Genomic DNA, 22655 nt, shown 5'->3' with positions numbered 1-22655 from the left:
CCTTTCCAATCAAGAAACAGTTCCCCTTAAGTCATCACCTCGAAACACTAACCAATCCCCGTTATGTGAAGTCTCCCACCTTCAGTCCTCCACCCCTCCAATCAAGACTTGCATCTCTTCTAGCCAATTTCAAGCCATCGCCTCCAGAGCCCGTAACCAATCCATGTTATATAGCCCTCCCTGCCTCCCTCCAATCCTTCCCGACTCCCTAATCAAGCACCACCTCCCTCTAAGCCCCTCCGCACCCCTCTACTATAGTATCACCCCTACAAACACACAAAAAAGACCGAAACCAATGGATGTTATATAGCCTTCTTATAGAGTGTTATGATGTTATAGAACCATCATTCAGTCCTTCCCCACTCCCCACTCAAACACCCCCTCCCTCCTCACCCCTTCCACATTCACGCCTCACATCACCCCCTTCTAAAAAAAATAATAAAAAATAAAAACAGACCGTGACCAATCTGAGTTGTATACACTTTCCCACCTTCAAAACTTCCCTTCCAGCCACTCCATTCAGTTGAGAGTCATCCTATTACTATTATTCTCCCTTCCATTGTATATTTTTCATTCCCAATACACCCCCAGCAAATAGTAGTAGTAGTAGTAGTAGTAGTAGTAGTGGTAAATGGAAAATTAGTAAAAAAGTAAGGGGATAATAGTAAAGGGAATTAGTGTGAAGGGAAAATATATTGAGGAAAAATAGTAAAGGGAAAAAAAGAGGAAAGTGAAAAATGGACGGAAAAAAATATTAAAGGGAAAAATAGAAAAGGGAAAACTAGTAAAGGGTAAAACAGTGAAAGGAAAATAGAAAAGGGAAAAATAGTGAAGGGAAAAAATAGTAAAGGGAAAAATGGTAAAGGAAAAATAGTGAAGGGAAAAATAGTGAAGGGAAAAATGGTGAAAGGAAAATAGTAAAGGGAAAAAACAGTGAAAGGAAAATAGTAAAGGGAAAAAAACAGTGAAAGGAAAATAGTAAAGGGAAAAAAACAGTGAAAGGAAAACAGTAAAGGGAAAAACAGTGAAGGGAAAAAATAGTGAAGGGAAAAACAGTAAAGGGAAAAATTTGTAAAAGGGGAAAAAAAGGGAAAATCACAAGCCCCCACAACGCCCTCCTCGTCATGCAACACTCTCACACAAAGCGATCGTGGCGTGACCTCCGAAAGTCTCCCTCCCCGGCATTTGGTTCACGCTGATCACCTCGGAAATTGTCGCTTGGGTCACGGAGGCTGGTATATTCTCTCTCTCTCTCTCTCTCTCTCTCTCTCTCTCTCTCTCTCTCTCTCTCTCTCTCTCTCTCTCTCTCTCTCTCGATTACTCATTTCCTCCTTTTCTTTTTCCTTCATTTCATCTCCGTGTCGTTATTCGTTAATTTTCCTTCTTATTCTTTTTTTTTTTACATTTAACTTTGGAAAACACTTCATCGTTTCTCCTACGCTGGTCATTCCCTCTCTGTCTATCTGTAAGTATATATGTTTGTATGTATATAAGTATGTATATATGTATGTATGTATGTATGTATGTATGTATGTATGTGTGTGTCTATCTCTATTATCGTTGCTTGCCTCACCGCCACCGCACACCGTCAACACTCAACTCCTTCTCCTCCTCCTCCTCCTCCTCCTCCTCCTCCTCCTCCTCGTCATCGTTCCTGTTATCGCCGCGTCAACAAGCCTTCACTCATTTCCTCCTGACGCCGCTATACCTGGTCTGCTGCCTCTCCATGACACCTGCGCATCGTCACGTCCACTGATTAGCCAGCCACTGATGTCACGTATTATCTCCGCTGTCACCCCCATTACTACTACTACTACTACTACTACTACTACTACTACTACTACTACTACTACTACTACTACTGCCTACCATTACTTCCACCACCACGATCCTTCAGCTGTTTACGATCCGAGACAACCACCACCACCACCACCACCATTATGTAACAGGTGCACAGAAAGTCTCACTCATCTTATGAACGACAGAATAGAGAATGAACAGAATCTATAGACACTGAAAGCTGCGACTAGTTATAAATGGAGTGTGTATTACCATTTAAGTTCGTTTTCATACTAGTTCATGTTTATAGCGTGGGACTGACTAACTCTCTGATCTGACTTCTATGTACTACCGACATCACCACCACCACCACCACCGCCACCACCACCAACACCACCAACACTGTACAACCGATATCACCACCACCACCAATAACAACATCAACAACAACAATACAGCCAGTACCCTCATGAAGTAGTGTACGATCAAGAGGCTGTCACCATAACCCCCTCACCCCCATCACCATCACCCTCCTCACTGTCAGAACCCTTATGCTCGCTCGTCACAGTTCAAGACAATGTCACCTCCACCCCCATCAGCACCACCACCACCAACAACAACACCAACACCGCTACATCAATCACCCACATAGTGCACTCTCAGGCAAGGCTACGTGTCAGCACCACCATCACCACCACCACCACTACCACCGTCAGCACCACCACCATCACCATCATCACCACTCACTCCCACAACAATCAAGCAATACATCAACACCACCCATTTCACCATCTTGCAAACACTACCATTACAATCAATTTATTTTCTATCGTTTTAACTGCGTGGAAGCTTGCTCGAGATGACTGTCTAAGGTGGAGTCATTAGGTGAGTGAAGCAACGCGCCTACTGGCATATGCTCCCCGTCAGTTACTTCGTCTATCAGTTTTCACAGTACGGTAATCATGATCATTCCAATAATGTCTAAATAATATAATCATGAACACAATTTCCATAACAAACACAACATAATCACACCTTACAAAAAGACGTTATACCATTGCACTTAACGATATCATCAACGAATTTCCTGATCACAACCGTCATACATTTACCATTTATCTCCCAACACCACACCCACAAGCAACGTTGCCAGATTATCGTACTCAGCCATTTATGTTTGCCGATTTCCGACCCAAAAACTGTCTCCTCCACCTCTGTAACTGGCTTCCTATATAGTTATTGTAAGATGGTTAATTACTGGTGTTTCTTGGCAATGGTTATAAGTCAGAAACCGGTAAATACGATGCTCTGGGTACGACAATCTGGCAACGGAGCCCACAAGAATCTAACACGTCACCACCACCACCAACAACAACAATAACAACAAAACCAACACAGCACGTCTCCTCGTCCTCCTCACAACCTTACAGAAACACTTCCCCATAAATCTAAAGTTTCCCATAACCTCAAATTTCCATAACCCTTCTATTTTCGTTGTGGTATGTATTATTAACAACACAAAAATCTAACACGTTATCCCCACCACCATCACCTTCTCGCCCTCCTCTTCTCGCCACCTTACACCGACACGTCTTCATTAACCTAAATTACACAATCAGCCTTTTCCATGACGCTTCAGTTTGTGTATTAAATGTACTAACAACCCTTCACCCCACACCCTCACAAAAATACGTCCCTAAAATACAAGTACGTCCTTAACATACACAGATAGGAACAGCGAGTAGCGGGCTTTTTTTATTATTGTTTCCTTTTTTTGTTCCCTTGAGCTGTCCCCTTTGTTGTAAAAAAAAAAAAGAAAAAAAAACCATACCCAGATAACCAATTTACTATGGCACTTCTATTAACGTGTGACATGGACTACTAACATCCCAACCAACATCCCCAGCTCCCCCACGCCCACCCCACCCGCAGCAGCATCACCCAGCCACCCACATCTCGACCCACTTCGACGAGCCAGACTGTCCCAAAATGAGAGTGAAGATCGCCCGGCAAGGCCCCTTTAAAGGTATTTGATCCTTAAGTGGCCTCTCGACCCTTTTAAAATGACCGAGAATGTGTGGTAACTGTGCCCTCCCCTTCCCCCCCTTTCCTCCCCTTCCTCACTCTTTCCCAACCCATTCAGGCCACTATGTTCCTTCCCTTCTTCTCCCCCTTCCCCTTCCCCCGTCCTCGCACTTTCATCCATCCTCCTTCTCCTCTTCCCTCTGTCCTTCTCCTTTCCCTACTCCTTTCAAGGTCTTTCTCTTCTCCCTTTCTTATCCTTTATTCTCCCTTCCCTACCCTTACCCTGCCCTACTCTCCTCCCTATCCTACTTCTCCCGTTTCTCCCCATCCTCCTCCTCCCCACCCTCCCCCAAGCACAACCAGCCTTCTCCCCTCTTCCCAGGCCTCCAGCATTCTTCTCTCCCCTCATTCTCTTCCCCTCTCCCCCACTTCCCTCCCTCAATCAACTCCAGCCCTAACCCAGGCCTCCCCAAACACACACACACACACACACACACACACACACACACACACACACACACACACACAGACACAGGCAGGCAGGCAGACGCATAGTTTCCAATCCCTTATCGATCTCTTCTCTGACACAATCGTCTATGATTTCACTGATACCCAGAGAGGCCAAGACGAGAGTGGACGTCTCTGAAGGACTGAGACACCACCACCAGAGCCTCCATCTCCCCATCCCCCATCTCCCTCTCACCCATCTCACCCAGACCCTCGAAGCCAATCACCCAACGAGCCACCCACCCCCAACCCCCCTCTCTCTCTCTCACCCTCTCGCTGCCCCCTCCTCCTCCTCCTCCTCCTCCTTTCTCTCCTCCTCCTCCTCCTCCTCCTCTCACAGTAATTCCGAGATGCTCACTGATGTGTTGAGAGGCTTAAATGGTGCCGTGTGCGTGCCTGTATGTGTGTGTGTGTGTGTGTGTGTGTGTGTGTGTGTGTGTGTGTGTGTGTGTGTGTGTGTGTTGTTGTTGCCAGGGAAGAGAATGAGGGATAAAAAAAGATTAGAAGTTTCACAAAGTCAAGTTCATTTAGATTACGATGAAGTCTTCTGCCTCCTCCTCCTCCTCCTCCTCATCATCATCATCATCATCCGTCTCTTTCTCCTTTTTCACCTCTTGCTCTTCTTTTTCTTCTTTTTTCTCCTGCTAATTTTCTGTTCTCTCCAAATGCAACTATTTTTAACATTACTTCCTCTGCTACTACTACTACTACTACTACTACTACTGCTACTACCACCACCACCACCACCTGTACTTCTAATAACAATACGGCTGAAAATAGGAATACAGATAAAAACAACAGTAAGAAACAAGAATGAGTAAAACACAATAAAAATAACAATAAATATAACAATAACACTACCTCAGAACACACGGATATTTCACCTTACCCCCCCCCCCCCCCAACCTCACCACCAGGAGCAACCAACCAACCCAAACCAGCAAAAATTCTGCCGAGATTTATGTGACGTCGTCGTTTGGTCGTTCCGGTACAAATGAACGTCACACTTGAGGCTGCGAAGTTTTCAGGATCGTAAATAATATCGCAGAAGGAGGGGAAGGAGGACGCGAGGAAAGGCACGGGAGGAAAGAATGGAGGGTGGGAGGGAAGGAGGAAAAACACTGAAAAACGGACTGAAGGAGGAGGCGAGGAAGGAAAAGCACAGAAGGAATTGGAGGAAAAGAAGAAGGGAAGAAGTGAGGAAAAGAATGGAAGGAAAGAACGGAAGGAGAGAGGAAGAGTGTGAAGGAGGGAAGGAAGGAGGGAGAAGAGGGAGGGAAGGAGGGAAGGAGGGAAGGAAAAAGCGTGGAGGAGTTTTGTTAGAAGACCTGAGAGTGCGTAATGAAAAAGAGTGGGATTGAAAATGGAGAGAGAGAGAGAGAGAGAGAGAGTACGAAACGATAAAAAAAGAGAGAGAGAGAGGGAGAGGAACAAGAAATCTTCGAACAAAATCAGTGCAGAGAATGGGGAGAGAGAGAGGGAGAGAGAGAGGGAGGGAGAGGGGGAGAGGGAAGGAGTGAGAGGGAGAGAGAGAGAGGGGAGATAGGACTGATGTAATACGCCTGAACAGATACATTCTCCCTCTCCCCTCTCCTTCTCCCCCTCCCTCCCTCTTTCCCTCCCTCTCTCTCCCTCTCACGGCAATATTTACAGGTATTTACAGTTTTCCTCCCAAACACCTGACGCTGGGCTGAGAGAGAGAGAAATACACAAACACACATAGAGACAGCAAGATACCGGTACACTTAAACACATAACTCCGGACATCACCACCACCATCACCGTCACCACCATCACCACCTTCACCACCACCATATCCAATACCCTTATGTTTAGTGGTAGTGTTCGATCAAGAGGCTGTCACCATCACCTCCACCCCCATCACCATCAGCCTCCTCACTATCCATTCACTTACCATCACTCACTATCATCAGTCACTCATCCACTCACCATTCACACACCATCGCTCACTATCATCAGTCCCTCATCATCATCATCACTCACCATCTGTGCATTCACTCACCATCACTCATCTATTCATTCACTCACCATCACTTCCTATCACTCATCCATTCAATCATCATTACTCACCATGAAGCATCTTTCCATTCACTCAACATCACTCACCATTACTCATCGCAATCCTTTTATCTGATTACTACAAAAGCCTCCACTTGGAACTCTTTTAAAGCGTATTTGAATCCCCTTTATGACTCTTTGATTCCTTTATTATCCTCTTTGTCGATATGTTGCTATGCCTCCTCTTCTTGCAATTCATGTTATTTTAATCTTTTTTTTTCTATTCATCTTCATCGCATCTCTTGAACTACAACTGTTATCCTTGTTCTCTCTATCTGCTTCATATATACCGCAGTCTTCCTATATCATCAAAGGGGGGGGGGGGGGGAGGGGAGGGAGAGTCTCGGAAACGAACATAAAGAGTTGAGTAAAACGCTAAGTGGAATCGGAGCAAATTTAGAGGGAGAAGAACTCGTCGAACAAAATAGTGCAGAGAATAGAGAGGAAGGGAGAAATAGGGAAGGAGGGAGAGAGGGAGAGAAAGAGAGGGAGAGAGGGGAGATGGGAACCGATCTAATACGCCTCAACAGACCTTTTCCTAGTTCGTATGTTTCTAATGTGGATGGAGTTTAAAGAAGCTTGCGAGTAGAGAGAGAGAGAGAGAGAGAGAGAGAGATTCGGTTTTAAGACGTATGGTACCTTTTTTTTAAGTCTTTCTTGTTGTTTTTTTCTATCAGTTCACCGCAACGCAAAACCTGACAGCTGACGTGAGTATGAAGCTGCGAAATCTCTCCCATGTTCTTGCTATTAGTTAAAGAAAGGAGTATACGTATGCAGGATAAGGTTAATAACGTGTCGAAATGAAGCAGGATTACCCTTTATCTTATAGCCGGCATACACTACAGCCGGTATTCTAACTATAGTAACAACCTTATTTCAGTTTATTTCACTTCTATTTCTATTCACCTCTATTTCCACAGTTATCGTAATTTCTCATATCTCCTTCATTCTTTGCTGCCCTTCCCCGTTTCTCTCATTCTTCATCCTTTTCCAACATTCATCTTACTCTCCAACAAGCTATTCTACCCATCCACACCTCCTCCTCCTCCTTCTTCTCCTCTTCTTCCTCTTACACCTCCTCCTCCTTCTTCTCCTCTTCTTCCTCTTACTCTCCAACAAGCTATTCTACCTATCCACACCTCCTCCTCCCCCTTCTCCTCTTCTTCCTCTTACTCTCCAACAAGCTATTCTACCCATCCACACCTCCTCCTCCTCCTTCTCCTCTTCTTCCTCTTACTCTCCAACAAGCTATTCTACCCATCCACACCTCCTCCTCCTCCTCCTTCTCCTCTTCTTCCTCTTACTCTCCAACAAGCTATTCTACCCATCCACACCTCCTCCTCCTCCTTCTCCTCTTCTTCCTCTTCCCCCTCCTCCTCCTCCTCTTTGCCATCAATTTTCATCCTACTTCTTTCTTTTAACTATTTTCACTTTATCTTATTTCACTCATTCATCACCATTTCGACATCTCCACCATTTGTCACCTTCTCCTTATATTAACTGAAGAAGGGACTATGTCATTTTATTTTCTTTTTTTTTTACATTCGTTCTATCATTCATCTTTATCCCTTTTCCTTACATCCACTATTATCGCAGTTTTGCCTATATCCTTCATTCGTTTTTATTTTTTATTTTACACCGTCTCCCTCATTTATCACTCCCGACATCCATCCTCTATATACTCTAATCTCGTATATTCTCTCTCTCTCTCTCTCTCTCTCTCTCTCTCTCTCTCTCTCTCTCTCTCTCTCTCTCTCTCTCTCTCTCTCTCTCTCTCTCTCTCTCTCTCTCTCTCTCTCTCTCTCTCTCTCTCTCTCTCTCTCTCTCTCTCGAATTCCCTCCGATTGACCGCCATCCCTCCATGTTGCCTCTCCCTCCATTTATCTCCTCTTTCCCACTACACTCAGATGATCCTCCTCCTCCCCCTCCTCCTCCTCCTCAATATTAGGTTCCTGAGTCCCTTATTCCCGGGAACCAGCGAAGAGATTGATAACACCGATCTGCGAAGTGACTCACCTCCTCCTCCTCCTCTTCCTCCTCCTCTTCCTTCTCCTCCTCCTCCTCCTCCTGTTCCCTGTGCTCTTGTTCCTCTTTAATAGTTTTTTGTATTCCATCTCTTTAAATATACTCCGCAGTGTTTTATTTTGTATTATTATTATTATTATTATTATTATTATTATTGTTGTTATTTCTCTCTCTCTCTCTCTCTCTCTCTCTCTCTCTCTCTCTCTCTCTCTCTCTCTCTCTCTCTCTCTCTCTCTCTCTCTCTCTCTCTCTCTCTCTCTCTCTCTCTCTCTCTCTCACACACACACACACACACACACAATATTAACCCCTATAACCTTTAAACATTTACTCTTATTGCTATTAACTACTTCCACCAACTATCCCTTTTACTATTACTATAAACCTCTATAACTCTCAACTGTTACTATTATCCCTTACTATCCTCAACTACCGTCAACCACTGTGAACATTAAACATTTACCACCACTATTTTTTTTACGAGCAGAGGAGACAGTTCAAGGGCAAAATAAAAAAAGGAAACAGTAATGAAAAAAGGCCCGCTATTCGCTGCTCCTATAAAAGGCTCAGAGGAGTGGCCGAAAGATAGGTCAATTTCGGGAGGAGAGGTGTCTTGATACTTAATTCCACCAAATATTTCTTTCACCATAACTACAAACGCCTATTACTTCACCTTTAACTGCTACTATAATTGCTTCCATTAACCGCAATTACTGTTAACCACTACGACCATTATTACCATTAGCTTTCCCTTATTAACCATTCCTCTTAAAATACCCACACTATCCCTATTACTATCACCTAACTTTTACTATTACTGTTCCCATTAACCACAAGTCCGATTAACCCTGACGATCATTTATTTTTTATTCTCCTTTTTACAGTCAACATAGATGTTCATGTGACCTCCTTAGCAGTGAAGATGGAGGCTCGGTTGTCTCCATCTCTTCCCCTCCCCCCCCCCTCCCTTAGTCCCCAAGCTGACTCACGATATTAGTAGCCATGTGGGACCTTTGATTGCAGCAGCCTTCTCGTGTTGTTGCTACTGATGATGATGATGATGATGGTGATGATGGGGATGGAAAAAAAAGTAGGCTCATTTTTTTTTTTTTTTACCCTCCTTCAATCAATTTCCCTTTCCACCTCATCCATTTCGATTTATCACAAACTTTTTTCACTTTTTTTTCCTCATCCTGTCACTTTTTTACGAGCACTCCCCTTTCCTATTTTCTGAGTCTCCATTTCTTTCATCTCTCTTCTTTCTCTCTCTGTCTTCATTCTTTCTTTCTTTTCCCCATTCTCATTTTTCTCATTTCTACCCTCATTTTTTTTTCTTTAACCTCCCCCTTTTCGACTTTCATATTCTTCTTCCCTCTAATCTCTTTTCTCTCCTCTCTCTCTTCCTCCTTTCTCTTTCTATCTCTTTTCTCTCTTCTCTCTCTTCCTCCTTTCTCTTTCTATCTTATTTTCATGTTGTCTCCTTTCTTTCCTCATTCTGTTCTTTACAAGCTTTTTCCCCATTCTACTTTTCCCATTTTTCTTCTTTCCTTCCATCTCTTTTCTTCTTTTCCTTCTCTCATTCTCCCCTTTCATTTTTTTCTTTCCTTCATCCTGTTTATTTATTTTTTTACGGGCCCTTCCCCTTCTTGCCTTTCGATTCTCCTTCTTTCGTTCCATCTCTCTTCTCTCTCTTCTTCTTTTCTCTATTTCCTCTTACATTCCTTTCTTCCTTTTTCTTTAATTACTAACTTGCTGGAGGGAGTTCCTTTTTTTTTCATTTCTTTATTCGCTTCTTGCCAGATGTCCAATACTGACTATACTTATTGGTCTCTCTCTCTCTCTCTCTCTCTCTCTCTCTCTCTCTCTCTCTCTCTCTCTCTCTCTCTCTCTCTCTCTCTCTCTCTCTCTCTCTCTCTCTCTCTCTCTCTCTCTCTCTCTCTCTTGACCGTCACGCTGTTCCTGTTATTTTTTTTTTTTGGGGGGGGGGGGTATTGTGTCGGAAGAAGGTGACGGGAAGAGACCGGAGGAGGAGGAGGAGGAGGAGGAGGCTTGAAAGGAGACTCATTAAGGACCTCCCATCATTGTCAAGACTCTACAGGGAAATTATCACTTACACAAGACTTCTCCTCCTCCTCCTCCTCCTCTTCTTCATAATTTTTTTTTTTCCTCCTAAATGAAGTCGCTCGCGCCCTGGGATCGAAAAATCTGTCGCCGCTGTTTTGTGATGACTCAGACACTCTCTCTCTCTCTCTCTCTCTCTCTCTCTCTCTCTCTCTCTCTCTCTCTCTCTCTCTCTCTCTCTCTCTCTCTCTCTCTCTCTCTCTCTCTCTCTCTCTCTCTCTCTCTCTCTCTTTTTTCTCAGTTTCCCCTCTCATCACTTTTTTTCTCCCCCATCATCCACTCCCCTCAACACCCCTCCTTCTCTCTCTCTCTCTCTCTCTCTCTCTCTCTCTCTATCTCTCTCTCTCTCTCTCTCTCTCTCTCTCTCTCTCTCTCTCTCTCTCTCTCTCTCTCTCTCTCTCTCTCTCTCTCTCTCTCTCTCTCTCTCTCTCTCTCTCTCTCTCTCTCTCTCTCTCTCTCTCTCTCAATTCCACCTGTCCGCTCTTTTTTTTCCCCTTTTCTCTCCCTTCCCTTTCACTTTCCTTCTCCTTTTCTCCCTCCTATTTCCCCTCCTCTCTCTGACCTCTCCTCCTTCACTCCCCTCCATGTCTCCCTTTCTCTCTCCCTCCCTCCCTACCTCTCTCCTCTCCTCTTGGCTTCCTCTCTTTCTCCCTCTTTCTGACCTCCCTTCACATCCCTCCCTTTCTCCCTCTTACTGATCTCCCCTCCTTCACCTCCCTTTCTCCTTTCTCCCCTTCCTCCCTCTCTCTGTCTTTTTTTGCCTCCCTCTCTTTCTCCCTCTTTCTGACTCCCCTTTCCATCACCTCCCTTTCTCCCTCCCTCCAGCCTCCCTTTCTCTCCCCCTTCCGCCAACGTAAACAAAGTGACGTCACGCTCCGCTGTTATTTTTCTTCTGGGCAGTGTTTGGAAAGTTTGTGTTGTTTGCGTTACCTGAGAGTAGCAAGGAATTTTGGCTTGGTTTGGTTTTAAAGAGTGGATGGTGGTGGTGGTGGTGGTGATGATGATGGTGGTGGTGGTGGTGGGATGCTCTGTGGTGATGTTGTTGTTGTTATTATCATTATTATCATTGTTGTTGTTGTTGTTGTTGTTGTGTTCCTTTTATCATCATCAAAGTTGGTTTTGTTGTAGTATTAGTAGAAGTAGAAGTAGGCAATCGTAGTCTGAGTAATTGTAATTGTAGTAGTTGCAGTAGTAGTAATAGTAGTAATGGTCGTAGTAATAGTCGTGGCAGTAGTAGTAGTAGTAGTAGTAGTAGTAGTAGTAGTTATTGTTGTTGATGTTACTGTTGTCTCTCTCTCTCTCTCTCTCTCTCTCTCTCTCTCTCTCTCTCTCTCTCTCTCTCTCTCTCTCTCTCTCTCTCTCTCTCTCTCTCTCTCTCTCTCTCTCTCTCTCTCTCTCTCTCTCTCTCTCTCTCTCTCTCTCTCTCTCTCTCTCTCTCTCCCCTCAAAATGGCTTCCCTTATCCTCCATATTAATTTGTCTTCCTTCGCATCATCAATATTCCTCAAGGCCGATGATGCCATTTTCTTCCGCCAGGGCTCCTCCTCCTTCCCTCCCCATTTCGCCTTCCCCCAATTTCTCTTTCAATAAGAATTCAATCAACTTCTTTCTTTCATCTCCTCTTTCCTCCCCACAAGCCAATCCATTTCATCCCATTTTCAACTTTTCTCTCTTGTTTTCTCGATTTCTTTCATTCTTTTCCTGTATTTCACTTCAATTTCCTCTACTTAACTTTTTTTTTTCGTTTCATTCCATCCCATTTTCAACTTTTCTTTCTTGTTTTCTCGATTTCTTTCATTCTTTTCCTGTATTTCACTTCAATTTCCTCTTCTTAACTTTTTATTTTGTTTGCTTCTATTTTTTCCTTTTTTTTCTATTTCACTCATATTCCCCCTCCTCTCTCTTTTATTTTTTTTCATTCTACATCTTTTTTCCCTTTCTTTCCTCTCTTTCACTCGACTTCCTCTTAATCTTTTGTTTTCTTTATTTCCTCATTTCTTTTTCTGCGTTTCACCCAATTTCCTCTTCTAGTTTTTTTTTCTTCAGTTATCCGTTTTCCCATTCTTTATATTCTCCTCCTCTTGTACCCTTTCATCTTCCATTCGCATCTATTTTCTTCCTCTTCCCATCTTCCATCACTTCCAGAATCTTGTCTCGATAATTCCATGTTCCCTGCCTGCCACACTCCCCTACTCCTTCCCTTTATCATTTTTCCTTTCTCTATAGTCTATAACACCCCTTCATCCTTTTATTCCATCATCATCTTCACCCTGTCTTCACGCTTCCATCTTTCCTTTCTATTACTGTTTCCTTTCCTCCTTCCTCTCTTTGCCTCTCATCTTTATTTTCCTCACCTAACATTCCTCACTTCAGCATCTCTCACTCTCTCATCCTCTCCACCCTTCCTCTTTAATGCCTCTGTCTTTCCCTTTTTTTCTATATTTATTTCATCCCCTTTTCTTTGTCTTTCTGTTATCCTTCACCTCTTTATTTTACTCTCTCGTCCTCTCCACCCTTCCTTATCTACTCCTCCGTCTTCCCTTCTACACTCACTTATCTTTTTTTTTCTTCTTATTTCGCCATCTTCCTTTTATCTCCTGCATACATCCTTTCATCTTTTCTCTCCCTCATCCTTCCCATCTCGTTGCATTAGTTCCTCCATCTTCCCCTTCTTCTTTTTTACATATATCCGCAGCTTCCATTCTCTCTCTCTCTCTCTCTCTCTCTCTCTCTCTCTCTCTCTCTCTCTCTCTCTCTCTCTCTCTCTCTCTCTCTCTCTCTCTCTCTCTCTCTCTCTCTCTCTCTCTCTCTCTCTCTCTCTCTCTCTCTCTCTCTCTCTCTCTCTCTCTTCCACGTTGGTCATCTTTAATTCATCTTCCTCGCTCGCTCCCTTGCTCTCTGATTTCTCTCTCCTCCTCCTCCTGTTGCTCCTCCTCCTCCTTCTCCTCCTCCTCCTCACCTTCTCTCTCACCTTCTCTCCCCACACTGGCTCGCTATTTTTCACCTTCAATTTACTTTCATGATCTTTCCTTCCATGGAGTGTTAGTTATTGCCCATAGATCACCTGCCCTTCCTTCCTCTCCCTTCCCTTGCCTTGCCTCGCCTTCCCTGCATCGTCCGTTTCTTATATTATTTTATCTGATTTGTTTTAACTCATTTCTTCTTTTTTTCTTTTCGCTGGGTTGTTTTCTTCACGTTCTTTCCAATCTCATTTTCCTCCTTTCCTCATTTCCATTTCTTCTCCCTCCTTGCTTTCTTATTTACTCCCTTCTTCAATTATTCCTATCTCCCCCTCTCTTCCCCTTTTTCTTCTTGTCTCCCCTTTACTATTCCCCCTAGTCTGTATTTCCTTCTCCCTTTTCCTTCCCTTTTCTTTTCTTTATTTCTTTTATGCTTCGTCTTCCTTTTCTCCCTCTCGTTTCTGGCACCTTTCTCTCCCTTTTTTTAGCCCCATTCCTCCCTTTCTTCCTCTCGTTCCTGGCACCTTTCTCTCCCTTTTTTTAGCCCCATTCCTCCCTTTCTTGCTCTCGTTCCTGGCACCTTTCTCTCCCTTTTTTTTAGCCCCATTCCTCCCTTTCTACCTCTCGTTCCTGGCACCTTTCTCTCCCTTTTTTTTAGCCCCATTCCTCCCTTTCTCCCTCTCGTTCCTGGCACCTTTCTCTCCCTTTCTCATAGGTATTTTCTTTTCCTTCTCCTTTTCTCCCTCCTGTCTCAGTTATCTTTGTTTTATGATCTTTTCTTTCTTTCCTTCTTTCTTTCTTTCATTTACTCTTCCTACTTTTTTCGTTTATTTACCCTTCCTAATTATTTTTCTCTTCCTTTCTTTCTTTCTCTCTTTTACTTTAACTATTTCTCTCTTTTTCTTACGTGTCCCAATTCTTTCTCTCTTCCTTTCTTTCTTTTGTATATTTCTTTCTTTTTTCCCTTCATGCTCTCTTCTTTCCTCCCATCTCTGACACCTTTCTCTCCCTCTCCACTTTTCCTCCTCCCTTCCATCCCCTTTCCTTCCCATTCTTTCTTATATCGTTCCTCTTTTCTCCCCCTCTCCTTTCTTTTCCTTAACTTTTTTCTTTCCTCCCCCGCCCCATCCCCCACCCCCGTCCTCTTTCCCTTCCTTTTCATTTTCCCTTTTCTCCCTCCCGTCTCTGGTACCATTTTTTCCTTCTCGCTCTTTCTCTTTCCCTTCATCCTCCTTTTACTCCTTTTCTCCCTGGCGTCTTTCTTCCCCTTCCTTTTCATTTTCCCTTTTCTCCCTCCCGTCTCTGGTACCATTTTTTCCTTCTCGCCCTTTCTCTTTCCCTTCATCCTCCTTTTACTCCTTTTCTCCCTCCTGTCCCTAGCATCTTTTTCTCGACCTTTCTTTTCTCTTACTCTCTTCACACTTGCTCCTCCCGTTCTCCCTTCCTGGCACCTTTCTTTCCCTTCCTTTTTATTTATTAATTTTCCCTTTTCCTCCTTCCATCCTCCCCTCCCTGGCACCTTTTTTTCCTCTTTCTTTTCTTTCTTTTTTCTTACTTTCTTTCTTCTAATCTCCCTCGTTTCTTTCTCCCTCCCGTTCCTGACACCTTTCCTTCCCTTGTTTTCTTTCATCCTTTCGTTTTCCCTTTCTTTTTTCCTTCTTCCTCCCATTCCTGGTTCCCTTCTTTCCCTATCTTCCTCTTTTTTTTTTATTTTACCCTTCCTCATTCTTTCACTCTTTCTTTCCTTTCCCTTTCTTTCTTTCTTCCTTTCCTTCTTTTTTTATCCTTCCACCCCTTTTCATTCTTTCTTTCCTTCTCTCCTTTACCCTTACCCCCTCATCCCTCCTCCTATTCACCTTTCTTCCCGTTTCCTTTTCTTCCTCTCTTTCCCCTTCCTCCACTTCTTCCGTCCCTGGCACACCTTCCGCAACAGGCTAAGGTCAGGGTGGCGGCCGCGGCTCCTGCTGGTGCTGCTAAGTTCCCGGAGCTCGTTAAAATTGACTGATCACGGTCTAAAGATGAGCGATGGAGGCCGCCGGGGGTTGGGGGGAGGTCAAAGAGAGAGAGAGAGAGAGAGAGAGAGAGAGAGAGAGGGGGTGGAGGGGGAGAGTAAAGGTGGAAAGAGGGCGATAATAGAGAAAAAATGTCTTCAATATAGTAATGGCAAACAGTTATTTCTCTCTCTCTCTCTCTCTCTCTCTCTCTCTCTCTCTCTCTCTCTCTCGTGCGGCAAAGTAGAACGTGAGGAAAGAAAGAAAGAAAATGGGGGAGAACTGTTACTATTTGAGCATGTTATTGATTCTCTCTCTCTCTCTCTCTCTCTCTCTCTCTCTCTCTCTCTCTCTCTCTCTCTCTCTCTCTCTCTCTCTCTCTCTCTCTCTCTCTCTCTCTCTCTCTCTCCACTAACAAGAAAATACTACAGCTTTCAGAGGCTAACGAGCTGAAAACAAGCAAACAATGGAAAGATTATGAACGAGTTAGGCCGAGAGAGAGAGAGAGAGAGAGAGAGAGATTTATGGGTGTCGGAGATCGCTGTGTGGATTTAGGGGTGACCAGAAGAGGAGGAAGAAGAGGAGGAAAGAGAGAAATGGACGAGGAGGAGGAGGGGGAAGAGCAGGAGGAAAAGGAGGAGAGACAAAAAACAAGAAAAAAGAAGAGGAAATAATAGTAATGATGATAATAATAATAATAATAATAATAATAATAATAATAATAAAAATAATAATGATAATAATAATATGAAGAAGAAGAAGAAAAAAAAGAAAAAGAAAGAAAAAGGAAGCTTACTCACATGCTGCCAAGGTCTTCGGTCAACCCCAACTTCAGCAACTTTAGTCAAGAGGAGCACTGGGGGGCAGCATGGGCCAAGCAAGTCATATGCCACGGCACTGGCAGCCACTATAAAAAAAAATTCGCCTGCGCCACCAAACCGCTGGGGCCGTCGAAGAGACCCCTGAAGAAAGCCTACTGACGTTACAGGCCACACCTAAAAAAAAAATAATAATAAATAAATAAAAAATAACGCAACAATAAAAAAAAATATAACGATAAAAAAAAGAGGAAAAAAAGGTTACCAAGAATAGAATGACCACCACAACGAAAGAGAAGAAAGAAATAAACAAAACAAAACAAACAAATTAAAGTCACAAACAATCACACAAACAAACACACAGGTAAGCCAAACAAACAAGGATTTACGGGTGAAGTCTCAAACACAATGGACTAAACCACCCCTCTCCTTCCCTTCCCTACCCCTTCCCACTCCTCCCCCTTCCCACCCCTCTCCTTCCCTTCCCTCCCCCTTCCCACTCCTCCCCTCTTGCCACCCCTCTCCTTCCCTTCCCTACCCCTTCCCACTCCTCCCCCTTCCCACCCTCAACTTCCCTTTCCCCTTCCTTCCCCTACCCTTCCCACCCCTCTCCTTCCTTCCTCCCTCTTGCCACCCCTCTCCCTCCCTTTCCCTTCCCTACCCCTTCCCACCCCTCCCCCCTTCCCACCCCTCGACTTCCCTTTCCCCCTTCCCTTCCCCTACCCCTTCCCACCCCTCCCCTCTTCCCCTTCCCCTTCGCACTCCTTCCTCTGCCCCACAAAAACGAGGCCCAGAGGAACGAAACAAATGAATCCCACTTCGTTTGGCGGGGCGGGGCAGACATATTGGAGTGAAAAAAGGTGCGAGGGGCGGAAAGGGGCACGCGAGGACTCGATGGATGGGACACAGGGCCATATTTTTAAACATTTCTGGCCCCAAGAACACATAATTTACTAGTCTTTCGTAGGAGTTTAGGGCATTTCCAGGGGTAATTTTATGACCCTGGTGGTAGTCTGAGTTTTCTTCTGTACCGTGAACCTAACAGAACACTCATTAGAACTCGATTAACCTCCTTTTTGACCTTTGGAAATAGTTGGTGTGAGGGGTGGGAGCATCTGACAAAACCAGCCACACACACACACACACACACACACACCAGGGGTGGATTAAATACAATTGTATTTGTATTGGAATTGTATTTAAATACAATTTTAATGTATCTGTATTTGTATTTTGACATCCAGAGAAAAAAGTATTTTGTATTTGTATTTATATTTCGAGTCAAAACCATTTGAGGAGGATAAATACTGTAAAGGAAATAGAAAAAGAAATAATGTTAAGCCGCGTTAAGGCAGAGGAGGAAACAGATGAAGGTTGAAGGCGAAGGAGTAAAGGATTAACGTCAGATCACGGGGAGAGCGGAGTAAGGAGAACATTAAGGTTGAAGGCGGAGGAGGAAAAAAATTAAGGGTGGGGAGTAAGGAGGAAATTAACCTCAGGTCACATGGCGGAGGAGTAGGAGAGGATTTAGGGAGTTCTGAGGGATGGGTGGCTCGGAAGAAGGATCCGCCCGCAAAAATGTGTGACGTCACGGAAATGGGAGGCATAGGGGATATGTGAGTGAAGACGACGAGAGACAGTAAACCGATCTACTGCTTTAACTTGACAAATGCACTACAGTCACCTATCAAAAAGAGGCTGCATCCATTTCTTGAGCGGACTGATGTCATTGCCGCAGCTGTCATGGGCCCCAGGTTTAAGTTGGCATGGATGCCATGTAAGAAAATGCAAAAGGAAAAGGTTTCCAAGATTGTGGACCTAATTATTTCCGAGTCAACTCAGTCGACCTTGAAGAAGAAAACATTTCAAGAGAGTGAGCCTTTCGTCTTTTCGGCTGGCATGAGTGCAACACGACCTCGTCTTTTTGCCTACATGCCTCCAGCTGGGCAAATGATGGCAAGTGCATCAACAAATGACACTACAGTGGTGAAGGCAGAACTTGAAACGTACCTAGAAGAAGGTGTTTTGCCTTTTGATGTCAATCCACTGAGGTACTGGCGTGATGCAAAAAGCTTCAAAAATTTGAAGCTCTTTGCCAAAAATATTCTAGGGTGCTGTGCAACAACATGGACGCCCCGGGAAGCACGAACATAACAAAAAGTCCCCGCAGAGAAATTAAACAGCTGTCGTGATGATAACAGAAAAAGAGCAAAGGCCGGGAGGCGAGGGGGATGGAAGGGATGGAGGGAGATGAAGGGGAGGGAGAATGGAAAGGAAAGGGGGTTGATGAAGAAGTTTGAAAGAAATATATGTATAGAGAGCAAGGATGAAAGAAAGGGAGAAATAGAATGAAATAAAGAAGAGAAAAATAGAGGAACAGACGACTAAAGAGAAGTGGCAGCCCAATACAAATGTTAGGAAACTTTAGTGGGCCGTCCTCGTGAGTCAACACGCTCACTGGTGTTCTCCCTCAGCAGGTGTGTGAATGCAATGTACCTGAAAGACGTTAATTGGTGAACCAATTCTTACTATGTAAAATCAATCAATCAGTCAATCAGAGAAAGAAAATATAATTAAAAAGAAAAATTGGAAGTAAGAAAGAAAAAGGGAAAAGGATGCTGCGCCGGAAGCCGCGGCGAGGATTCCTTATGATGTTTGTGCGCGTCCCCGAGGCCCATCGGTCCTTCATCCAAGAACCGATAAACGCGGTGACCGGCGCCTTCACGGCATTTATGATTAATTTTATAATCCAGTCTGGTAGTTTTAAGAAGCGAGTTCTTGCATCCGCCCTATTCGAATCGGCGGGGCGGTGGAGCGCCAGCGAGCCCAAGGTCTCCCTGGCGAGCATGGCAGGACTGGAGGGTTCCCGGCAGGGCGCCTCGACGTCCATCGGGACCCCGACGGAGGTGCCGGAGATCTTTCGGCTACAACGCCGGGCAGGTGGGGCTCGTTAGCCGTGGTAGGCAATCTGCCTAGGAGAGCAAACTCCGAACAACAAACCCGGGCAGGTGAGGTTCGTTAGCCGTGGTAGGCAATTCACCTAGGAGAGCAAACTCCGAACAACAAACCCGGGCAGGTGAGGTTCGTTAGCCGTGGTAGGCAATTCACCTAGGAGAGCAAACTCCGAACAATAAACCCGGGCAGGTTGGGCTCGTGAGCCGTCATAGGTAATACACCTTGGAGAGCAAACTCCAAACAATAAACCCGGGCAGGTGGAGGTCGTTAGCGAAAGCAATTCATCTAGGAGAGCAAACTCCGATTACAAACCCGGGCAGGTGGAGCTCGTTAGCGAAAGCAATTCATCTAGGAGAGCAAACTCCGATTACAAACCCGGGCAGGTGGAGCTCGTTAGCGAAAGCAATTCATCTAGGAGAGCAAACTCCGATTACAAACCCGGGCAGGTGGAGGTCGTTAGCGAAAGCAGTTCATCTAGGAGAGCAAACTCCGATTACAAACCCGGGCAGGTGGAGCTCGTTAGCGAAAGCAATTCATCTAGGAGAGCAAACTCCGATTACAAACCCGGGCAGGTGGAGCTCGTTAGCGAAAGCAGTTCATCTAGGAGAGCAAACTCCGATCAATAAACCCGGGCAGGTGGAGCTCGTTAGCGAAAGCAGTTCATCTAGGAGAGCAAACTCCGATCAATAAACCCGGGCAGGTGGAGCTCGTTAGCGAAAGCAGTTCATCTAGGAGAGCAAACTCCGATCAATAAACCCGGGCAGGTGGAGCTCGTTAGCGAAAGTAGTTCATTTAGGAGAGCAAACTCCGATCAATAAACCGGGCAGGTGGAGTTCGTTAGCGAAAGCAGTTCATCTAGGAGAGCAAACTCGATCAATAAACCCGTGCAGGTGGAGCTCGTTAGCGAAAGTAGTTCATCTAGGAGAGCAAACTCCGATCAATAAACCCGGGCAGGTGGAGCTCGTTAGCGAAAGCAGTTCATCTAGGAGAGCAAACTCCGATCAATAAACCCGGGCAGGTGGAGCTCGTTAGCGAAAGCAGTTCATCTAGGAGAGCAAACTCCGAACAATAAACCCGGGCAGGTGGAGCTCGTTAGCGAAAGCAGTTCATCTAGGAGAGCAAACTCCGAACAATAAACCCGGGCAGGTTGGGCTCGTGAGCCGTCTTAGGTAATACACCTAGGAGAGCAAACTCCGAACAATAAACCCGGGCAGGTGGAGCTCGTCAGCCGTGGTAGGCAGTCTGCCTAGGAGAGCAAACTCCGAACAATAAACCGGGGCTTGTGGTGCTCGTTAGATGTCGTAGACAATCCACGTGATGGGAACACCAAAGAAAAGGAAAATAAAAAGGAACACCAGAAAAAGGAAAATATAGTAACAAAACATCAAGAGAAGTAAATAAAAAACACAGATCATCCACCTTCAGGCCCTAACATCTCCAAAATTATGGATGAGTCTTTTCTGGGGAGAAAGAGGCTCATCCAGAACAAAGAACATCAAAAAGGGATGATATAGAAAGGAACACCAAAAAAATGGGAAAAAGAGAAAAAAACATCGCAAAAGAAAAGTAACAACAATAACAGAACAACGTCAAGAAAAGTAACATACAAAGAAACATCATCCACCATTCGGCCCCAAACTAACATCTCCAAAATTATGGATGGGTCTTTTCTGGGGAGAAAGAGGCTCATCCAGACCAAAGAACATCAAAGAGGGATGATATAGAAAAGAACACCAAAAAATAGGGGAAAAAAGAGCAAAAAAACATCGCAAAAGAAAAGTAACAGCAATAACAGAACAACATCAAGAAAAGTAACATACAAAGAAACATCATCCACCATTCGGCCCCAAACTAACATCACCAAAATTATGGGTGGGTCTCTTCTGGGAGGAAAGCGGCTCACCCAGACCAACGAAGAACATCAACAAGAGGATGATATGAAATAAAAGAACATTAAAAACACGAAGAAAAGAAATAAGAAGAAAAAGAACAGAAAAAACATCGGAAAAGAAAAACAAGAAGAAAAACACATCAAGAGAAGAAAAATATAAGAAATATCATCCACCTTTCGGCCCCTAACTAACATCACCAAAATTATGGGTGGGTCTCTTCTGGGAGGAAAGCGGCTCACCCAGACCAATGAACATCAACAAGAGGATGATATGAAATAAAAGAACATCAAAAAAGAAAAACACCAGCAAGAAAACAAAGAAAAAGATAAAGAAAAGAAAAGGAAAAAGAAACAAAAAGAAAAAGAAAAACACCAAAATAAAATAAAACAAAAACAAAAAAATAATCCAAATAAATAAATAAATAAACAAATACAGAATACAGTAAAATTAACGAACTAACTAACTAATTCAAACTATCTAACTATTAAACTACCTATCTAACTAAGGGTACTATACAAGGGTACTATTGGACTACCTATTAACTAACTATCAAATCATCTAACGATCGAACATGTATTTGTCTGACTCTTTATCTATTTATCTGCATGGCTATCTATCATTATGTTTATCTATCCATCTTTTTTTTTTCTTTTTGCAGTTAAGGAAGCAGCTCAAGGGCAAAAGTAGATAAATAAATGAAAAACCAGCATAAATAAAAATAAGTTATATCTCTATATTTTTTTATTTGTTTATTTGTTTATCTTATTTGTTCATCTTATTTATTTGTTTACTTATCTAGTCCGTCATCAGTCATGGTCAGTTCTACCTACACGTTTTCCCGCCACAATTTTTTTTTCTTTTTTTTTCCATTGTGTAGGCCTTAGTTCCGGTCCGACCTTGAGCTGGAAGGGAAGGACGGGGGCAGGGAGGCAAGAAGAGGGAGGGAGGGAGGGGGGAGGTAGGACAGAGTAATAGGAAGAATTTGGATTATAATGGTTTCCCCCCCCCTCCCCCTCTGCAGCCAAAAAATAAAACGAAGAAAAGCGTCAAGTAAAAAAAATAAAATAATATATGGTAGCTAACAATGATAAAGAGTTAGCTAAAAAAAATGGAAATCGATGAGGTAAAGACTTGGCAGTTTTCTTTTCTTTCTTTCTTTTTTTTTTCAACACAGAAGACAGAAAGCTCAAGAGCCAAAATAAGAGGATACAGAAAGAAAAAAAAAGACCGCTACGTCGCTGCTCCCCAATCTTTATCCTTTTGATTATCTGTGTCTTGAATGTGGCAGAGTAAAAGACTTTGTATAACTACTGATATTTGTACTCTTCCGGGTATACCCCATTCACGGTGCTCAATAATGATGATAACAGTATAGCAGCAAGTAGTACGCAGTAGCTCGCGAGGCGGCACCTTTTAGCACTTCAGTTTCCGGCACAACCTTACGGCACATTTCTTAAACTTCGTCGAGCGTTTAAAACTCATTCTCCGCTCTCTATTGTTACGA

The 22655-nt window shown here is 43.9% G+C and overlaps 2 long non-coding RNA genes across 36 annotated transcripts in view; one reads left to right on the top strand and one right to left on the bottom strand.

Annotated features, from left to right (window-relative positions):
- Positions 1 to 16288: 16288 nt before the first annotated feature.
- Positions 16289 to 22655, bottom strand: part of LOC126995668 (uncharacterized) — a 105404-nt gene continuing 99037 nt past the window's right edge. The window contains exon 6 of the long non-coding RNA XR_007750634.1: positions 16289 to 16481. This is a non-coding gene — a long non-coding RNA (uncharacterized LOC126995668). The remainder of the gene's footprint in view (positions 16482 to 22655) is intronic.
- Positions 19376 to 21219, top strand: LOC126995667 (uncharacterized). Of its 35 annotated transcripts, XR_007750632.1 has the most exons (5): positions 19442 to 19579; positions 19706 to 19768; positions 19960 to 20023; positions 20214 to 20277; positions 20406 to 21219. It is a non-coding gene; the product is annotated as an uncharacterized LOC126995667 (long non-coding RNA). The 35 variants fall into 35 exon arrangements; XR_007750622.1 differs by lacking the exons at positions 19960 to 20023; positions 20214 to 20277 and adding an exon at positions 19775 to 19831 and having other exon boundaries at positions 19376 to 19522; positions 19649 to 19711; positions 20342 to 21219; XR_007750624.1 differs by lacking the exon at positions 20214 to 20277 and having other exon boundaries at positions 19376 to 19522; positions 19649 to 19768; positions 20342 to 21219.

Source organism: Eriocheir sinensis, chromosome 8 (assembly GCF_024679095.1).
Source record: "Eriocheir sinensis breed Jianghai 21 chromosome 8, ASM2467909v1, whole genome shotgun sequence".
In the NCBI taxonomy this organism is placed as follows: Eukaryota; Metazoa; Arthropoda; class Malacostraca; order Decapoda; family Varunidae; genus Eriocheir; species Eriocheir sinensis.
Note: the sequence above shows the minus strand (reverse complement) of the source record. Positions and strands in the feature narration are given on the sequence as shown.